Source organism: Gymnodraco acuticeps, unplaced genomic scaffold (assembly GCF_902827175.1).
Source record: "Gymnodraco acuticeps unplaced genomic scaffold, fGymAcu1.1, whole genome shotgun sequence".
NCBI classification, from domain to species: domain Eukaryota; kingdom Metazoa; phylum Chordata; class Actinopteri; order Perciformes; family Bathydraconidae; genus Gymnodraco; species Gymnodraco acuticeps.
Window position 1 is genome coordinate 1,804,657 of NW_022992053.1, and position 12,673 is coordinate 1,817,329.

General features: G+C 45.7%; 1 protein-coding gene across 7 annotated transcripts in view; it reads right to left on the reverse strand.

Moving 5' to 3' along the window:
- Positions 1 to 12,673, reverse strand: part of LOC117536941 (nck-associated protein 5-like) — a 184,621-nt gene that overhangs the window by 72,308 nt on the left and 99,640 nt on the right. The window lies entirely within an intron of this gene.

Sequence of the window (12,673 nt, forward strand, 5' to 3'; positions counted from 1 at the left end):
ACAGGAGACTGTGTACTGCACCGACTCAATAAAAAATGACCTTTCCATACAACAAAACTGCATTATCAACTATGTAATTAAGGAAATACATTTGTTCCCAGGTTATGTTTTTGTGATGTATCAAACATTCTTAGGGAGAAAGTTAGGGTGGGTGGATGAGTCAACAAACGTGGGACTTTAACCAAGGACACAGCAGTTTGTGTCAAATATCAAGACAAAAGTCAACGTTGAGTTCATTTATATTAAGTTATCTAACAGACATACTTTTTTTAGGCCAAACCATGATATTTTACTAAACCTAACCTTACCACAATATAACTTACCCAACTACTTTAGTTTTGTTGCCATTTAGTCTTATTTCAATTTACAATATTATGCACGTTTTTAATACTGTATACTCCATTACCTCCAAACATAATATAGAATCGGTTTGGTTGTATCGGAAACCTCATTTATTTTCACGATTACAGGCCTGTCCAACTAAACCCAGGTTAAAGGCCAAAGACAAACACCTCAGTATTTCTGGTTCACTGGCTGGCTGCTGAAATGACACATCATGTTCTGGCTCAGTCTGTCCTGAGGAAGGATCAGCCTGAACGCTGCGCTGCTGTGTGTAAAGGTCAGGGGAGTCCAAGTTATGAGTTTGAACTTTAAGTGTTTGAGCCTTTTACAGTTTGTGCTATGTTAGCTCAGACTTGCTATTTATATACAGTAGCAATACCCAACTCAGCACGATTATTAAACATGTTACACAGTAGATTCCAGTAAAAAACATAAATAAATCATATGTCAATAAACGCACTGTTTTTGACTCTGCGGAATATATTACTTTTTCAGAAAAATATCCCCAATGCTAAAATAAATCACTTGCAAAGTTGTAAATGTTAGGCAGCATGTTTACCGCCATGCTCTCTGACCCTGTTTCTAAACATCAATCAGAGGGTTAGTCTCTGACAAATACTCGGGATATTCGTGGTTCAGGAGCTGAGAGGAGTCGGCGACTTTAAGTCACTCAACAAGAAAAAGCAGAGCAAGCTCAGTTTGTTTTTATTATTCATCTTTTCACTCTTTCTGTGGTTCTTGGAGCAATTTTGTCTTCATTTGTTATGGTTGATTATACTGAAGGTACCCAAGTGTGCCATAATTACTGCAAAGTAGTTTCAAACTAAATGGAAAACCTTGTAATGTTTCTCCAGTTGAGCATTAAAGTTAAATTACAAATGTGGGTAAAATAAAGGCATCCACCATGAAGAGGCAATGGCTCTACAAAATACTGTACATTAAGAATGATCCATTAGTGTTAGGATCTGTCTGTGTTGGTGTTTTTCTTGTCTTTTTCCATCTTTGGGTATCCTGTTTTATTTTGTAAAGTGTTCACCCCCATTTCCTGCCTGTTTGCTTTCTGTCTGTTTCCCTCCCTGATTACCCGATTGTGTTCACCTGGTGCCTCTGTGTTTTCTCCTCCCTCCTCACCTGTCTCGTGTTTATGTGATTAGTCCTGGGTGTATTTAAGTTCTGGGTTTTCTGTCTCTCTTTGTCGGGTTGTCTTGTGTAATGACCAGTTCATCGGTGAGTGGTCCGTTCTGTCTCTGTTTGTTGTAGATTTGTAGCCTTGAAATAAAGGAGTTATTTTCGTTATATCTGCATTTGGGTCCTGCTTCCTGCACACCGTAACATTACAACCCGACCAAAGTATGGGCCCAGCAGATCCTTTTGAGCAGGAGCTATTGGAGTTTTCCTTGGCTTTGGATGACTGCTCGTATCTATGGTTGGGAGCGTCCAGGGTTCAGCAGCGAGAGGCTGTTCTGGCAGAGGCACGCCGGATTACTATGGAGAAGCCAGGCTTGGTTAAATTCTTATCGGGCAGGATTTTGGATTTTCTCACGGTGTGTTATCCCTTGCCTGACAGCCCCAGGCCTCCCAACTCCCGTTTTGATACCACACGCATCGGTGTGGTCCGTCTGGCGTCAGCCCCTGCTTCTCACCCAGTGTTTGCTACAGTCCAGGAGCCATTCGCTGGTACTCGTCTGGCCTTTGGAGGTCCACGGAGCCTCCAAACGGCTCCTAAAGGAAGGAGTCGCAAGGCCAGGTTGGCAGCACGAGCCCAAAGGGCCAGGGTTCCAGAACCAGTTCAGCCCCCAGCATTCAGGGTCCAGGCTTCCGCTCCGGAACCAACAGCCATGTTTCCGGCTTCAGAACTGGATCATACAGCCATGTTTCCGGCTTCAGAACTGGATCATACAGCCATGTTTCCGGTTTCAGAACTGGATCATACAGCCATGTTTCCGGCTTCAGAACTGGATCATACAGCCATGTTTCCGGCTTCAGAACTGGATCATACAGCCATGTTTCCGGCTTCAGAACCGGACCTTACAGCCCCAGTTCTGGCCCCAGCAGCCATGGTCCCGGCCCCAGTCCCGGCCCCAGCTGCCATAGTCCCTTCTCTAGTCCCTTCCCTAGTCCCTCCTCAGGTCACTTTCCTAGTCCCTTCTCTAGTCCCTTCTCCAGTCCCACCTCTAGTCACTTCTCTAGTCACTTCTCAAGTACCAACTCTAGTCCCATCTCAAGTCCCTTCTCTAGTCCCTACTCAATTCCCTTCTCAAGTCCCTCCTCTAGTCACTTCCCTAGTCCCTTCTCCAGTCCCCCCCTTTAGTCCCCTCTCTGGTCCCTCCTCTGGTCCCTTCTCGAGTCCCTTCTCTAGTCCCACCTTGAGTTCCCTCTCGAGTCCCCTCTCCAGTTCCCTCTCAGGTCTCCTCTCGAGACCCATCTCGAGTCCCCTTTCGAGATCCCTCTCGAGTCACCTCTCAAGCCCTCTCTCCAGTCACCTCTCGAGTTCCATCTCTAGTCCCTTCTCAAGTCCCTCCTCTAGTCCCCTCTCTGGTCCCTCCTCTAGTCCCTCCTCTAGTCCCTTCTTTAGTCCCATCTCTAGTCCCTACTCAAGTCCCTCCTCTAGTCAATTCTCTAGTCCCTCCTCTAGTCACTTCTCGAGTCCCCTCTCTAGTTCCCCTCTCGAGTCCCCTCTCGAGTTCCCTTCTCTAGTCTCTCCTCTAGTCCCCTCTGGAGTCCCCTCCCTAGTTCCCCTCTCGAGTCTCCTCTCGAGTCCCCTCTAGAGTTCCCCCTTGGTTCCCCTCTCGAGTCTCCTCTCGAGTCACGTCTCAAGTCCCTACCCAATGTCCTGGTCCGTTGGAGGTTCAGCTGGGGGTCCTGCCAACTCCATGTCCTGTCCCGTTGGAGGCCCCGTCGACTACTCCTCTGCCGGGGGTCCTACCGATCGTATGTCTGTCCCGTTGGAGGTCCCGCCGTCTACTCTCCTGCCGGGGGTCCTGCCTACCTTGTGTCCTGTCCCGTTGGAGGCCCTGCCGACTACTCTCCTGCCGGGGGTCCTGCCACTCCTATGTCCTGTGCCGTCGGAGGCCCCGCCGACTACTCTCCTGCCGGGGGTCCTGCCTACCTTGTGTCCTGTCCCGTTGGAGGCCCTGCCGACTACTCTCCTGCCGGGGGTCCTGCCACTCCTATGTCCTGTCCCGTTGGGGGTCCCGCCGACTGCCCTCCTGCCTGGGGTCCTGCCAACCTTATGTCCCGTTGGGGGTCCCGCCGACTGCGCTTCTGCCAGGGGTCCTGCTAATCCTGTGTCCTGTCCCGTTGGGGGTCCCGCCGACTGCCCTCCTGCCGGGGGTCCTGCCAATCCTGTGTCCTGTCCCGTTGGGGGTCCCGCCGACTGCCCTCCTGCCGGGGGTCCTGCCAACTCCTGGTCCTCTTCCGTGGGGAATCTTGCCGACACCGGCTCCTGCCCGGCCTCCGGAGCTGTCCGGTCTTCGCCCTCGAGCCCGGCCCCCTGAGAGCCCGGCCCCCTGAGAGCCCGGCCCCCTGAGAGCCCGGCCCCCTGAGAGCCGCGGTCTTCACCCTCGAGCCCGGCCCCCTGAGAGTCGCGGTCTTCGCCCTCGAGCCCGGCCCCCTGAGTGCCGCGGTCCTCGCCCTCAGGCCCGGCCCCCTGACTCTTCCTGCCGTTGCCTTCGCCCTCGGGCCCGGCCCCCTGACTCTTCCTGCCGCTGCCTTCGCCCCTCCATGGTCCCCACCTTGGACTCTGTCTTGCCCCCGGGCCGTCCGCCCGAGTCCCCCTTTTTGGACTCTGCCTTGCCCCCGGGCCGTCCGCCCGAGACCCCTTCCTGGTCCACTGCCGTGCCCCTGTGCGGTCAGTTCAGTCCTGACCCCCTCCACCCACCCTGGTGGCTTAGTGATGCGTCCCTCCTCCGGACCCCCTCCATCCACCCTGCTTGAGGTTTTGGACTTTGTTTTGTTTTGGGACATCTGGGATCCGTCCCTTGGGGGGGGGGGGGGGGTACTGTTAGGATCTGGCTGTTGGTGTTTTTCTTGTCTTTTTCCATCTTTGGGTTTCCTGTTTTATTTTGTAAAGTGTTCACCCCCGTTTCCTGCCTGTTTGCTTTCTGTCTGTTTCCCTCCCTGATTACCCGATTGTGTTCACCTGGTGCCTCTGTGTTTTCTCCTCCCTCCTCACCTGTCTCGTGTTTATGTGATTAGTCCTGGGTGTATTTAAGTTCTGGGTTTTCTGTCTCTCTTTGTCGGGTTGTCTTGTGTAATGACCAGTTCATCGGTGAGTGTTCCGTTCTGTCTCTGTTTGTTGTAGATTTGTAGCCTTGAAATAAAGGAGTTATTTTCGTTATATCTGCATTTGGGTCCTGATTCCTGCACACCGTAACAATTAGTCAAGGAAGTAGGCGAGAAAATTGATGTTATTTAAGGCACTTATTCCAAAAGTGGTTTTGCAGGCTTTCTTAAGTATCAGTATATTAACACACATCCTTTAAAAAAGTGGTATGGACATGTCCCCACTGCCTAACATAAAGGACGTCTCTGAGACAGTGACCCCCTAATCCCACCAGGAGCGTCTGCGCTGCGTTGCGCTGCGTCTGCGGCGTTTTTAGCGATCGCGGCCACTCTAGTCAATGGGTGCTATTCCACCAGACACGCTGCGCCGCGGCTCGAAGCGTCCCAGAAGCTCCTCGCCGCAAGGAATTTCTAAAATATAGGATGAATCCTATTTTTGACGCGGCGCAGGCAGGAAGTGGAATGTTCATCCAACAACTGCGAGGCTGCACACACGACGCTCCGCTTCCGCAACGTTTTGAAACGCGCCTGGTGGGTTAGGACGCAGGAGGAGGTCGCAGCGCGGCGCAGCGCAGACGCTCCTGGTGCGATTAGGGGGTGAGATAAGCTACAATGTCAGCCCTGCTTTCTTACATTTATATTTATTTACATATTGGCACCGTACCACTTTACAATAAGACTACCCTTATAAAGGATTCATAAAGGGTTATCAATTAGGTTGTAAACACTTAATTAATCATTAAGAACCATTTATAAACCAGTTCTAACATAGTTTTCATACATCAACACAGGCTCACTATTTGGCAAGATGACTAAGCCTTATATTGGCTACCTAGCTTACTTCGTCAAGCCTTAAGGCTCCCTTTTACACATTTTTATTGAAAAGTATAAAACAAATCACCATTTATTAATGAGTTACTACCATTTATAATTTGTTTAAGTTCTATTAAGCCTTAAAGTTATGCATAAATTAGGGCGTGGTCACATTGAGTGACAGGTCTGTCCAGTGACTGCTGTTGTTATTTTCCTGTCTCTCTGCTAGCAGCTCCGTGATGCTACAGGGACTCAGCCTACTCAACTCATCCGGGGAACATAACTTGAACTCTGCCGTGTTTGTTGTGCTGGTGCCTTGTGGACTATTTTGCATGCTTATATCGGACTATTGTGACTTGCTCCGCGGTTAAAACCAACCCACTCTCTTCAGTCTGCGTACAAATGACACGACTTTACACATTGGAAATGCGTGCAATAGATACGCAGAAGTCCGCGTTACGTTAGTTATAAACGTATCTTAAATACGTTTATTTTCTACATTTGCCATTTATTGTCTTGCTTATGATAATAGTCATTTATAAATATCATTTTAGAGCACACATTTTAAATCGAGAATCGGGCTCGATATATGGTTGAATTAAAATCAGTAGGCGAGGCTGTAATTTCGCCAGCTGTTACTCTCATGAGCGAGGCAGAAAATAATAGTTTTAACATGCCAAAAAGCTGCTGTGTCGTTTGTTGCACCTCAAACATTAAAACAAATCCAGAGTTACGTGTTTCTGTACTTCCTCTAAGAAGAAAGGACAGTAACAGAAGATCTCTGTGCCTTCAGGCTTGATCGCCGTTCAAATTACAGCGTTGGTTTCCCCAAAAGTGGGCGGGGCTGTAAAGTGACGTGCATTTTACTCTCATCTATTATTCAAAAGCATTCTATTTATTCTAACGTAAATTACATGCCAGTGTTTTATCTTTTTATTTATTTGTTTTTATTTTAAATCGTATAATGTCAGACTTTTTTCCCGTCTGTGAGGAACATAAATGGGGCTCAGAGCCTCAAAATACTGAAATCTGTATTTTTTTAAATCTTTTTTTCCTTCTAATTTGTTATTCTTTTCTAAATAACCCACTGTTATTTACTCAACAATAACACACAATTATCCTTGTTTTTATTTATTCGTTTAATTCTATAATCTTGGGCTTTTTAGCTGTAAATAAAGTCACCGGAAACAGACGTAGGCCTATAAGGGACATTTCGAGCAATACACACCACTGTCACTACCCGATCCGTACCCCTGCCCGATCTGCAGTGCGCATGTGCGAGATGGTCCGCCACATTGGACAACTCCGGACGGCAACTAAAGTAAACAGATATTGTTCTAAACTGTATTAAAGTAAACAGGTATTATCTTGAACTGTATTGAAGTGGAGGAGGAACAATGCGGATACCGTCCTGGTCGTGGAACGACGGATCAGCTTTTTACTCTCGCAAGGATCCTGGAGGGGGCCTGGGAGTACGCTTATCCGGTCTACATGTGTTTTGTAGACTTGGAGAAGGCGTATGACCGAGTTCCCAGGGAGTTACTGTGGGAGGTGCTGCGGGAGTATGGGGTGAGGGGGTCTCTACTCAGGGCCATCCAATCTCTGTACTCCCAAAGCGAGAGCTGTGTCCGGGTCCTCGGCAGTAAGTCGGACCCATTTCCGGTGAGGGTTGGCCTCCGCCAGGGCTGCGCTTTGTCACCAATCCTGTTTGTAATATACATGGATCGGATTTCGAGGCGTAGTCATGGGGGAGGGGGTCTGCAGTTCGGTGGACTAAGGATTGCACCACTGCTTTTTGCAGATGATGTGGTTCTAATGGCTTCATCGGTCTGCGACCTTCAGCACTCACTGGATCGGTTCGCAACCGAGTGTGAAGCGGCTGGGATGAGGATCAGCACCTCCAAATCTGAGGCCATGGTACTCAGCAGGAAACCGATGGACTGTCCACTTCAAGTAGGGAATGAGTCCTTACCCCAAGTGAAGGAGTTCAAGTATCTCGGGGTCTTGTTCTCGAGTGAGGGAACAATGGAGCGTGAGATGGGCCGGAGAATCGGAGCAGCGGGAGCGGTACTGCAGTCGCTTTACCGCACCGTTGTGACGAAAAGGGAGCTGAGCCAGAAGGCAAAGCTCTCGGTCTACCGGGCCATTTTCGTTCCTACCCTCACCTATGGTCATGAAGGATGGGTCATGACCGAAAGAACGAGATCGCGGATACAAGCGGCCGAGATGGGTTTTCTCCGCAGGGTGGCTGGTGTCTCCCTTAGGGATAAGGTGAGAAGTTCGGTCATCAGGGAGGGACTCGGAGTTGAGCCGCTCCTCCTTCGCGTCGAAAGGAGCCAGTTGAGGTGGTTCGGGCACCTAGTTAGGATGCCACCTGGGCGCCTCCCTAGGGAGGTGTTCCAGGCACGTCCAGCTGGGAAGAGACCAAGGGGTAGACCTAGGATCAGGTGGAGGGATTATATCTCTTCGCTGGCCTGGGAGCGCCTTGGGATCCCCCAGTCAGAGCTGGTTGATGTCGCCAGGGAAAAGAAAGTTTGGGGCTCTCTGCTGGAACTGCTACCCCCGCGACCCGACCACGGATAAGCGGGAGAAGATGGATGGATGGATGGATGTATTGAAGTGAACATGTATTATTTGGGACTGTTTTAAAGTAATCCTATATATATAAGCCTTCTCACACTTACACTCAAGGACCCAGATACCCTGCTACACACACACACACATACACCTCTTTACATCAGCACACACACACACACATACACCTCCTCTCACCAGCACACACACATGTTCTTTTCAAGGTTCTTTCTGGGGCCAATATAATCTCAAGCACCAATATATCTGTGTACAATGTTTGATTGTTTGGGAAGGAATAGTTTGTGTGAAATCTTCCTTGGGAAACTAAAGGAGTGAAGTTAGGTGGAAAATAATGATTGACTCTGCCTTTGTCTACTCACGCTCTGTTCAGAAGTAATGTACCAATATATCTGTGTACAATGTTTGGTTGTCTGGGGAAGAATAGAGTTTGTGTGAAATCTTCCTTGGGAAATTAAAGGAGTGAACTCAGGTGCAAGAAGGAAGTGAAGTGACTCTCCGCCCCAAATATGTCCATATATACTGTTGTTTATTCATGCAAAATGCCCCCTGTTTCTGACTGGCTGGTCCCGATATCTGTATCGCACGGCAGTAGAGCGGGGAGCCCAGAGTGCTCTGTTACAGGGCACTCTGTATTTCGTATTGTGTTTTTTACCATTAAAATCAGATTATTGTTATAACTTTTATGCCGGTGTTTTGAACTTCTCTTATTAATCTGACCAGGCTCATCTAACGGACGGCGTGGAGCAGAAGTGGGCTTTAAGCCACCACTATTGTGTTTGCTTCTACAAGTTGGTGATCTCCCGACGTGATGAGTGCTGGTCTCTAGGAGGACCACCGACAGCTAGCGGACGGAATTAAGTCCAGGGGAGGACACCTGGACACCGTTGACAACTAAACCAGGACGTCCTACATGATACAAAGGTAAAACAGATACCTGTTGATTACCAAAATCTGTGATTTGGCTTTGCTACAAATTTTTTAGAGTTGTCAGCGGCGTTCTCAGTGTTCTTAGTCACGGTAAAAAATACAATACTGTAGAAAGTAAGACGGTGCTCAGAGTCAGGTAGGACATTCCGGACCTGAGGCACCGAGTTATATTTAAGAAAGTGTTTGTATAGAGTCAGGTAGGACATTCCGGACCTATAGGGCACTAAGTGTGTGTAAGAGTCTGGTATTGCATTCCAGTACCTTAACTCACTAAAGAACAAAGTGAACCAGCGAGGTCCCCTGCACGGCTGACTCGCTGGGGAAATTCTGTAGACTATAGGCTGACAAAAAGCTGAAGTCGATATTATATGTGGGTATTCAAGAGGAAATACGCAAATTTCAAAATCAATTTGAAACGACCGGATTTCGCAAACTCTTGCTGTGGGGTTGATCTGAACGGCTAAACGTGACGATAAAGGATTTTTGTGGCTTGGGTTTAATCTCCATGTGAGGGTCACATCTCTAAAGAGAGGTGTTGAAGCGCTCTCAGAAGCCAGAATTATCTGTTGAAATAATACATCGCACAAAAAAAGCCGGACAGAATGTATAAGAGAATAAACTCTGTGTGATATTTTACGTCGAATCTGTGTAATAATTGAGAAGAGACAGCAGAAATAGTGACAGGAGAAGGTTTGCAGAAGCTGGGAGCTTCATCAGACAGAGGAAGCTCATTTGTGGTCAGCTGCTGCCCTCTGGTGGCGAACAGGGTGTAACCATATTCTGTGTTGTTTCACGCTGGAAACTTTGAATTCAGAATAGAATAAGGACATTAAGAGTAACGACAAGATTTGTCCAGTGTATTAATAAATACAAGTGAACACATATCAACCTAGTCAGATAATAGATACGAAGTCAATTATGGAAGAAGAGTTTGAAAAGAGTGATTTAGCCGTTCCAATTCCCGGAAGCTTCCGCGAACAATGGGAACATACTGAGAGATTGATTCTCAGTGGAACCAAACAGAGAGATAAGAAAAAAGGCTTGTGCAGATCTGAGATTCCTAAAAAATAAAAATGATGGAAGAAGACAGAGTAGGAGCCGACGAGACATTCGGAAATCTGTTTGTTGATTGATCTGTCTGTTGGTTGTCATTGTTGATTCGTAAAGACCTTGTTTTATGTTGGTAAATGTTTTGGTATACCAATAGTTTGTTGTTAGTTGTTGAAAGAAGCCCCCTTCTCTTGAAAAGGCTGAGAGCTCCAGCCGGAGCCGGGGTGTCAGTATTTGTACTTTCTGATTCTGTAGAAGAGTAGACCCTTTGTTTCAATCAGAAAAAGAGCAAGCTATTCATCACAATTGTATTTTTAGGTTATGAATAATAATAAAAAAGTAGTAGCCTAAGTGATAAGCAGAAGGGTTTTTGAACACTTGTCAGTCAGAAGAAATCTATTAATGTGTATATGACAGGGGTGCTTATGCCCGCTTCGGTTTTCAATGTCCGCCATCACGTTAAAACAGAGGATTGGTGGCATTTTCAGTTCATTGCTTGCTTCCACACGCCTTTTCCCCTCCTTGTCTCTTTCATGACTTTATTTAATGCATTAGAACGATTGTTATCGTAACTTTCCGTGTTTCAAGAAGTCAAACTCACTGTTCATATTACGGAGTATATTTCCGGAACGGCCTTTCAAAATAAAAGCCACAGGCCGCTGTTCACCAGAGATGCCTTCACAATAAAACAGTAATTAGCTTAACAATATATTTAACTTATATTACGTCCTTAAACATTGATTTTTAATTCATTACAGTTTTCAAATACGGCGCGGATTGAATACAGTTATTTGTGTATTCACCATGGTTGTAACACAACTTAGATAAACAATTTGAAAATGAATAGAATTAACCAAGTAGATAAACAATTAATCTATAGTGGTTAGGGAGAGTTTCCTTGTTTTGCCTATTAACTTAGAACTTAGAATTAAGTAATAAAGAATAGGCAGACTACTATTATTAGTTTGTTTTTAACATTCACATGTTTCAGCATTCCTGACCTCAGCCGTTTTATTTTGTAACCCGTTGGGAGAGAGATTTAAATGGAGTTTTTCCTCAGTAGCTGAATGTGATTACAGCAGCATTGGATAGTTGTGCACCACCTTTTGGGTTCTCTGAATCAGTGTGTTGGTGAAGAGTTGCTCACTGCAAACAGAAGAAGTGTGCAAAGAACGCATCTCTGAGGAGATATTGACATTGTGCTTGTGCCTCGTTGTCAAGGCAACAGTGGTGTGAAGAGGTACTGCGGTTTTGGGGGATTTCTGCTGTACAGAGGACAACGTGTGTCTGCCAAGTGATTCCTTCCCTCATCCCAATGCCAGGGAGAGTTTCCTTGGAGCCCACTGACCAGGGCCGGTCCTAGCTTTTTGGGGACCCTGCCACTGACTACAGCTGCATCACTGACTGTGCTCATTATGACAAGATCTTGAGACATGCTTGTCTCAGATTGTTCAGACTCTGAAGGAATGATGCAATGATTTTACAGCATAATTGTGCAAGAGTTTCCCAGGGGGTGGTGTAGAAACCTTAATGCTTAGTGTTTAGATAGGAGGCTGCTGGTTTAAATGATGGTCTGGAATACTGAAAAGATTAAAGTTTATTATTCTTGTTTAGCAAACAAGACATCTGATTATTATGTCACACATAATCATCTTGACATAGAAACTAGCTATGGGTAAAACGTGTGGTTGTTATACCATTGTTATCATGAACAAAAGATAAATAAGGAAATAGTATCTGCTTAAAGATGAACGGATTTCATAGAGAAGATTAGTTATTGTGAATATTCCACAAGGTATCTACTAATGTATTTTAAAGAACCAAATTTAAAGAACTTGAATTGACTTGATAAATAAGTGAAGATAAGAAGATGTATTAACCATGAATTAATCAATTGGTAAATTAAAAATAGCGGTAAAGAGGAAAACTATTAAAGTGAAGTGAAAAATCATTCTAAAACACACTGATGGAAAAGGGGGGAGGCATGATGGAAGTATGCACTAGACTTTAAGTAGTGGGTGTTTGGGAGTTAGGAGTACAGTGTAGAACCATATTCTTCAATCTTTTCATCATGTTTACAAATTATTCTTTTAGAGTTTTTATTCATGTGTGAATTTGGTAGTGTTTTAATTTGTTACAGTATTGATCAGTTCAAAGGGAGAGTTTTAGTAACATCTCTATAAGATCAGACAAATATTTATTTATATAGGCCATGTTGAAGGGAAAGCTAGTTCTAAACAAAATATAGTATTTCAATTTGAGGTATTGGTTTCACCATTGTGGCATATATTACTACAGGAGAACTTTTTATGGGGAAATAACTGTTGTTTGTCGTCCAAAATGTAGAGTTTAAAATAAAATAAAAATTAAAAAACAGCTAATTTAATTTTGAAAAAGCAATATAATTGGGAGTAAACAAATGTGGGGCCTTAAGGTCACCCATTGTAATGGTGCATATTATTGACGACCAATAGGGAGAATGGGTCACTCAACCCACCCTGCAGTGGTTTTTAAAATCTTAGTTGCAGCTTCACAGGGAGCGCACAGCACCAGATTATGAGTTTAAAAGACAAGCGTCACCACCTCCTAATGGACATCTATTTAATTAGTAGTTGACTGACATTTAGAGATGTTAAAAAGTAAAAACATACCTACCATAAGT